The sequence below is a fragment of the Triticum dicoccoides genome, chromosome 6B (genome assembly GCF_002162155.2).
Source record: "Triticum dicoccoides isolate Atlit2015 ecotype Zavitan chromosome 6B, WEW_v2.0, whole genome shotgun sequence".
In the NCBI taxonomy this organism is placed as follows: domain Eukaryota; kingdom Viridiplantae; phylum Streptophyta; class Magnoliopsida; order Poales; family Poaceae; genus Triticum; species Triticum dicoccoides.
The window spans coordinates 136,347,926-136,357,019 of record NC_041391.1 but is presented as its reverse complement, the minus strand read 5'-3'; the positions used below and the strand labels follow the sequence as shown (position 1 = coordinate 136,357,019).

The window sequence follows — 9,094 nt, the reverse complement described above, 5'->3', positions numbered from 1 at the left end:
GATTATCACACCACAAAACTGGAGGCCGCGATATAAAGACCCCAAGCTCGCCAAGGACAGACTGTATCTAGATCACTTCAGCTGTTCCATTTGCCAAAGCTTTGTACTCGGACTCAGTACTCGAACGTCAAACGGTGGCTTGCTTCCTTGAGCTGACACAAGATTGGGTCCAAGAAATATTGCAAAGCCACCTGTGGATCTGCGATCATCACTTCATCCAGCCCAATCCGCATCCGAGAAGCAACTCAGTAATAGTGAGGGTGATTTCCGTATGGAGAGGCCCATATCACTTGTGTGCTTCAAATACCTCAAAATGCGTTTAGCAGCTGAAAAATGTACTGTGGTTGGTGTATGCAAGAACTGACATACTCGATTAACTGCAAACCAGATATCTGGTCTTGTGAGTGTCAAGTATTGAAGCGACCCAACCAGACTTCGATACTTAGTGATATCTTCCTGTCCAAGAGGTGATCCACTGTCCTTACTGAGTTTGTCACTTGAGGACATGGGAGTGGTTGAAACCTTGCAGTTCTCCATGTTTGCACGGTGAAGTATATCGCCAATATATTTCTGTTGAGACATAACAATGCCCCTGGCGAGGACGTCACCTGAACTCCAAGGAAATAGTGCAAGGGCCAAGATCCTTGAGGGCGAAGGACACTTGGAGAGCCGAAAGTAACTTGGTGGTGGCAGATGGAGAGGAGCTCGCCACTATGATATCATCAACATAAACCAACATGAAAATAGTGACACCACCATGGTTGAACACAAAAAGTGATGTATCAGCCTTAGATGCTAGAAAACCAAGTTGTTGGAGCCGAGAGCTTAACCGAGAGTGCCACGCACAAGGAGCTTGTTTGAGACCGTAAAGAGCCTTATTGAGCTTGCACAAATAGCAGGGTACAGCAGGCTCACAGCCAGGAGGCTGCCACATGTATACTAATTGAGTGTTGCCACCGAGCATGCCGCCCAGACCTAGGGCTTGCCTTCTTCGGCTGCCTCCTCAAGACAGGAATCACAACGAGCCCCATTACCTACAGCAGCCTATTCAAGTGCCTCTGTGACATGAAGCGCACAGATGAGGCTCTGGACATACTGCTCCATAGGATAGCCGACGACCTGCCTAATGTCATCTCCTACTCAGTGATTCTCAAGAGTTTCTGCGACAATGGGAGGAGCCAGCTTGCGCTTGACCTGCTCCGGGTGATGGCCAAAAAAGGTGGTGACCGCTCTCCCGACGTGATGTCATACTGTTAGAATACATTGTATAGGGATAGGAGAGTAGTTTAAACTCTTGTAATCTTATTCTCTCTTATCCCTTCTTCTGTTAACCTCCTGTAACCGAACCAGGATCGATCTCTCTTTCTCTCGAGCAATCCCTTCCTTGTAAGCCACGGCATGCTCTCGATATAATACAATGCGGCATAGACGTAGGGTTCTATGCTTCCCAATTATTCTCACATGGTATCAGAGCCTCTTCCTCAATAGATCAGGAATAGATCGCATCTAGCTACCGCAGCAACCGAGCAGCATGTCCACCACCACCGCCGCCATGACGACCAGCACCATGGGCACGCTCACCACATCATCATCATCCGCTTTTGCCTCCTCCTCCTCCACCTCCACCAACACCTCCCTGCTTGGATCGCCACCGCAAGAGAAGCTCACAAGGGGAAATTTCCTGCTCTAGAAAGCCATTATGCTGCCCCAAATCATGGGGGCCCAGATGGAACACCACCTCAACCCACAGAGCCCGCCACCACCGGCCACGCTCACCATCACCAAGGAAGGCAAGGACGAACAGGTCGTCAACTTTGCACGATCCCTCTGGTATGCACAGCAGCAGCAGCTCCAAGGATTCTTGATGGGATCCCTGTCCCGCGAGATCCTCACATAGGTCGCAACGCTCTCGACGTTGGCCGAAGTATGGAGTGCGATCCACGCCATGTTTGCTGCTCAAAGCCAAGCTCAAGCCATCAACACGCGCATTGAGCTTACGAATCTTCAAAAAGGTAATATGTCTATGGTAGAATACCTTGGAAAAATTAAAAGCCTCACCGATGAAGTCGCCTGCACCGCCACCGCGCTCTCCGATCCGGAGATCGTGTCCAAGATCCTCGCCGGCCTCGACATGGACTACAACCCTGTGGTCTCCGCCCTCGCCGCTCGGGTGGAGCCGATCACCCAACAGGAGCTGTATAGCCAGCTCTTAAGCTTCGACGCCCGCCTCAGCCTTCTTCATGGCGCCAACATCCAGTAGTCCTCCGCCAACTCCGTCTCTCCTGGCCGCGGCCGTGGGCGCGGTCACCAGGGGCAGTGCAGCAGCGGCCGTGGGCGCAGCAACGCCGACTACTCCAACCACGGCAACGCTGGCTACACCAACATCGGCGGCAGCGGCGGCAGCAACTACAACAACAGGGCCGAGGGTGGCGGCTTCCACAACAACAACAGTCATCGCCCTTCTCCTTCTTCCCGAGCACGTCCTTGCTGCCAACTCTGCAAGAAGTCGGGCCATGAAGTCATGGACTATTGGCATCGCTATGATGAGAACTTTGTTCCTGATGCCAAACATGTTGCCGCGGCCATGCGCGAACAAGGAGGAGACGGGGTGTGGTACGTGGACTCTGGTGCCATGGATCACGTCACAAGTGAGCTAGAACAACTTGCTCTTCGTGAACAGTACCATGGCGACGATCAAATTCACACCGCAAGCGGTGGAGGTATGGATATTCAACACATTGGTCAAGCCCTTATTAATTCCCCTACAATTAAACATGATCTAGTCCTAAAAGATGCTCTTCATGTGCCTCAAGCTGATAAAAATCTTGCATCCATGTCTTGTTTAGCTCATGACAATAATGTCTTCTTTGAAACTCACCCTCATTACTTTTTTATCAAGGATCGGGCAACGAGGGAACTCCTTCATCATGGTAGATGCATTGGAGGTCTCTACCCCATCACATCTGAAGCACTTAGTCGCAAGCGTCGTCAAGTTTTTTCTGTCATCAAGCCCTCTTTAGCAAGGTGGCATCAAAGATTAGGACATCCATCTTCGATCATTGTTAAACAAGTAGTCAATAAAGGCAATCTCTCGTTGTCACATAGTTCAAGTAGTGAGTCTGTTTGTGAAGCTTGTCAATATGCTAAGAGTCACCAACTACCTTATCCCAAGTCGAATAGTATATCTCATGCTCCTTTAGAACTTATTTTCAGTGATGTATGGGGACATGCAAGAGATTCCTTTGGCAGAAAGAAATACTATGTCAGTTTCATTGATGATTATAGCAAGTTTACATGGATTTATTTGCTTAAGTATAAGTCTGAGGTTTTCTCTGTGTTTCAAGAGTTTCAAAAACTTGTTGAACGACACTTTGATTGAAAATTTTTGATAGTCCAAAGTGGCTGGGGAGGGGAGTATGAAAAGATCAACTCTTTTTTCCGTAGCATAGGCATTGAACATCATGTTTCTTGTCCTCATGCTCATCAACAGAACGGCTCCGCTGAACGGAAACACCATCACATTATTGAAGTTGGTTTATCCCTTCTTGCTCATGCATCTATGCCTCTCAAATATTGGGACGAAGCCTTTATCACTTCCACATATCTTATAAACCGTCTTCCTAGCAAAGTTATTGGCAATGTCACTCCATTAGAGCGCCTCTATCATCAAACACCCGACTACAATTTTCTCAAAATATTTGGGTGTGCTTGCTATCCCAACCTGCCTCCGTACAATCGTCATAAACTTGAGTTTCGTTCTACTCAATGTGTCTTTATTGGCTATAGTAATCTTCACAAAGGTAATAAATGCCTAGAAGTTGCTACTGGACGAATCTATATTTCCCGGGATGTTGTGTTTGATGAAACCCTTTTTCCTTTTGCTAAACTTCGTCCCAATGCCGGAGCTCTTCTTCGTGCTGAGATAGCACTTCTTTCAGATCACGGGGGTGAATTATATAAGGCTGACAATGTGCAAAATACCACTCAAAACGGTGGTTCTGATGATGTTAGTGCATGCACATGACGTGATTTCATGTGTGCAGGCCAGGACAAACATGGCGCAAAACACGAGAAGGATCTCCCTGACAGCAGCGACAGCAGCGGCGCGCGATCCAGCGCTGATCCGCGCGTCAGGGCTGCGCCTGTCAATCGCCCCGAGCCGGATTCCCATGCAGCCAATCCGGTGGCTCCCAACTCTCCTGCGGCGGATGTGGCCGACCGGCTGTGCCTGGTGGACCCCGCCAGCCCACGCGCCTACGCCCGCACGGGGGAAACCGCGTCGCCATGTGGTGCGCCAATCGACGGGAGCCCACGCTTCAATCCAGCCGACGACAGCGACATGCCTGTGCAGACTAGATCCTCCTTGGATCACGCGCCAGACGCGCCAGGATCCGCTGCAACTTTTGCGCGGGTATCTGTCTCGGATCAGGAGCCGGGATCTTCTGCGCCTGACTCTACGTCACCATCCGCCACAGGATCTCTTACGCCAGCTCCCGAAACGGGATTTTTTGCGCCTGCGCCCACGTCATCAACACTTCCCGGCCGGCACACTAGATCACAGTCAGGTATTATCAAGAAAAAGGAATATACTGATGGTACGATTATGTATGCCAAAGTTAAGCGTGCTTTTCTCAGTCATGTTGGAGAACCAACCTGTTTGCATGATGCTCTTGCACATAAAGATGGGAAAGAAGCTATGGATCATGAATATGATGCACTCATGAAAAATAAAACATGGCATTTAGTACCACCAAGTCAGGGTCATAATGTCATAGATTGTAAATGGGTATATAAGATTAAGAGAAAATCTTATGGAAGCATAGACAGGTGCAAGGCTAGACTAGTGGCTAAAGGTTTCAAACAGAGGTTTGGTATTGATTATGAAGATACTTTTAGTCCTGTTATTAAGTCAGCTACTATTCGACTTGTACTGTCCATTGCTGTTTCCAGCGGTTGGAGTCTACGTCAGCTAGATGTTCAGAACATGTTTCTTCATGGTGTTCTTGAGGAAGAAGTGTTCATGCGGAAACCACCAGGATATGAGGATCAAAGTGCACCACATTATGTATGTAAGTTGGATAAGGCTTTATATGGCTTGAAACAGGCCCCAAGAGCTTGGTATTCCAGGTTAATCATGCAATTACAACAGCTTGGGTTTACACCATCTAAAGCAGATACTTCATTGTTCTTTTATCATAAAGACAAGATCACTATATTTGTGCTCATTTATGTTGATGATATAATTGTTGCTAGTTCAAGTGCACATGCTACCACTTGTTTGCTTAAGGATCTGAAGTTGGAATTTGCTCTCAAAGACTTAGGTGATCTTCATTATTTTCTTGGTATAGAAGTTAAACAGATAAAGGATGGAATACTTCTTACACAAGAAAAATACACCACTGATATACTCAAGAGAGTAGGATTGGAACATTGCAAACCTGTGAGTACACCAATTTCAACTTCAGAAAAACTTACAACTGACAGTGGAGAAGCACTTGGAGCAGATGATGCAACAAAGTACAAAAGTGTTGTTGGTGCTTTACAGTATTTGACTCTTACATGTCCTGATATTTCTTACTCCGTCAATAAAGTTTGTCAATATTTGCATGCACCTAGAACAACACACTGGACTGCATTAAAAAGGATCTTAAGGTATCTCAAATACTCAACAGGTCTTGGGCTTCAGATTATCAAGTCAATGTCTTTGCTTGTTACTGCCTATTCTGATGCAGACTGGGCAGGGTGTGCTGATGACAGAAGGTCCACAGGTGGTTTTGCTGTGTTTCTGGGAACAAATCTTGTGTCATGGAGTGCAAGAAAACAGGCCACTGTTTCTAGGTCCAATACAGAAGTTGAGTATAAGGCTTTGGCTAATTCTACAGCCGAGGTAATGTGGATACAGACTCTGTTATATGAACTTGGGATCAAGGCTCCACAAGCTGCCAAGTTATGGTGTGATAATATTGGTGCAACCTATCTCTCAGCTAATCCTGTTTTCCATGCACGAACTAAACATATTGAAGTTGATTTTCACTTTGTCAGAGAAAGAGTAGCTCGCAAGCTACTTGATATTCGGTTTATCCCAACTGGTGATCAACTCGCTGATGGCTTCACAAAACCTCTTACTACAGGGAGATTGAATGAATTCAAGAACAATCTTAACCTTGGTAAAGGTCACTCGGTTCAGATTGAGGGGGAATGTTAGAATACATTGTATAGGGATAGGAGAGTAGTTTAAACTCTTGTAATCTTATTCTCTCTTATCCCTTCTTCTGTTAACCTCCTGTACCGAACCAGGATCGATCTCTCTTTCTCTCGATCGATCCCTTGCTTGCAAGCCGCGGCATGCTCTCGATATAATACAATGCGGATATAATACAATGCGGCCCAGACGAAGGGTTCTACACTTACCAATTATTCTCACACATACAACATGCTAATGGATGGCTTTTTTAAGGAGGGTGAAGTAAGCAAAGCATGTGATGTCTTCCACGAAATGATACAATAGGGGGTAGTGCCTACTGAGGTGACATATAGCTCCATTATCAATGCACTATGCAAAGCAAGAGCAATAGATAAAGCAGAGGTGGTCCTTCGACATATGGTTCATAATGGTGTCCAACCAGATGTTGTGACATATAATAGTTTGATCCAAAGATTTTTAACTTCGGGGCAGCTGAAAGAAGCCATTAGGTTGTTGAAACTGATGACAAGCCAAGGTATTATGCCAAACGTTGTTACCTGCAACTCAGTCATGACCTACCATTGCAAGAATGGAAGAGTCAAAGAAGCTGCCGAAATATTTTATTCCATGGCTGTGAAGGGCCGAAAACCTAATGTCATCTCATACTCTATTATGCTCCATGGGTACGCTATACAAGGACCCCTTGTTGAAATGATTGACCTCTGTGAGCTGATGGCAAGAGATGGAGTTGTACCCAACCTCCATTGTTTCAACTTACTGATTAATGCATATGCTAAGTATGGTAGGATGGATGTGGCCATGCTTTTCTTTGAAGACATGTTGAAGCAGGGTGTGAAGCCTAATGAATTCACTTATTTAACTATGATGTCTGCATTTTGCAAGATGGGCAGGATGGATGATGTGATGGAAAAATTAAGTGAGATGATTGATATGGGAGTACCAGTTGACACAGAAGTTTGCATGTGCATGGTTGAGGGTTATTTTAATCATGGTGATTCCATGAAAGCCAAGGAATTTATTACCAGAATGAAGAACATGGATATTCATCATAAGCCACGGAAAGGTAATCGATGAACACGGCATCTTTGACTTGGTTACCCATACTGGCGAGAGGTCTGATCCTACTGCATTCACTAAAATTATCAATGGATATTGCTTATCGCCAAGATGGAGAAAGCATTCAGAGTGCTAGCCAAGATGGAGAAAGCCAAGAAATTAATTACTGAAATGAAGAACAAGGATATTCGTCATAGGCCGCAGAAGGGTACTTGAAGAACACAATATCTTTGACATGGTCGCAACTACTGGTGAGGCCTGATCTTGTTGCATTTACTTAAATGATTGACGGATATTGCCTAGCCGTCAAGACAAAAGACACATTTAGAGTACTGGATGCTATGTTATCACACAGCATTGTTACTTGCATGGTTATGCTCTCATCGTCTTGATATGCTCCAAATGCGGTGTATTCTGACTGTTCTTACTTGGACCAAAATTTGAGGTGTGACTTGGGTGGTATGGTTGTTAGTTGTTGTTAATTGTTTGTGGGATAGATTGTCTAGTTCAAATTTTCTTGAGGCACTGAAATATTTAGGATGGATTGTGAGCTGGCTAATTAGGTGCTGCATGCATAATTTCTTTAGCGTCCAAGTGTGCTCTTTTTTAGAGAAAAGGCAAGAGCCCGACTTTATAAATAAAGCCACCAGGCAGAGTTACACCACTAGAACCAAATAACCAAACAAGTTTAGCGGCCAAGGGACATAAGTAGCAATACAAGGCCACCAGCCTAACATGGCACGCAGGCCAGCAAAACACCAGAAAACACCGGCAGGGAGATCAGGAAGCCGTCCTCGAAGTACGCCGAAGAAGGGAAGACACCGTAGATTTCATTTAGGATAGCATGTCGTCGAAAGCCTGGAGGTCCCATTCCTTAGTCAATAATCTCCACTGCTGCAAAAAGACATTGGCTTTAACTAAGCAGCTGACGGGGTTAGCCGGAAAAATATGTTCAATCGAGAACTTGTTCCTAGTGGTCCACAGCGACCACCCTATCGCAGCCCAGCCCACTAAGAAGACCCTTTTGGACTGCCCTGATAAGGAGTTAGTATATTGCCTCAGGTCTTCAAAGGAGGAGGGAGACCAGTTAACATGAAGCCAAAGTCTGATGCAGCACCACATGAATTTCGCTAAGGAGCAATGGAAGAAAATATGATCAGTGTTCTCAAGTGCCCCACACAGCACACATCTATCAGAGCCCGGCCCGTTCCTCTTCTTAATTTGATCAGCCGCCGGAAGCTTACGGCGAACAGCTTGCCAGAGAAAGATTTTAATCTTAGGGGGGATTCGAGCTGACCAAATGTCTTTAAACTTCACCGAACAGCCACCAGAGATAAGCTTAGAATAAGCCGATTTAACAGAGAAGCGCCCCGAAGAGGAAAGGGGCCAAACCACAGAGTCCTCTTCCTCCGAGAGCAGGGGGAAGCAAGCAGTAAGGCGCTGCCAATCTTCCAACTCTACAGGGGAAAGAGAGCGACGGAAATCTAAAACCCAACCCTGAACCGAGAGCTCAAAGATAGAGATCTCAGGATCATCACAGTAAGAGAAAAAGGCCGAGAAAGCAGCCGCAAGCGTGGTGTCCCCGACCCACCAGTCTAACCAAAAATGAGTGGACTTACCGTTCCTGACAACAAATTTGACGAGGGACCGAAAAATCAGCCGAACTTTAACCAATTGACGCCAAAATTGAGACCCACCAAAAGCAGAGGCGAACATAGGGCTCAAGGAAGGGAAATATTTAGCTTTAAGAATCGAGAGCCAGATTGGACGCTCCTCAAGTGTCATTATCTTCCACCACCATTTAATCAAGAGGCAATTATTCATGACTCTCGT

General features: G+C 46.0%; 1 pseudogene; it reads left to right on the top strand.

Moving 5' to 3' along the window:
* Positions 1 to 586: 586 nt before the first annotated feature.
* LOC119320892 lies at positions 587 to 7,279 on the top strand (annotated as a pseudogene).
* Positions 7,280 to 9,094: the final 1,815 nt, after the last annotated feature.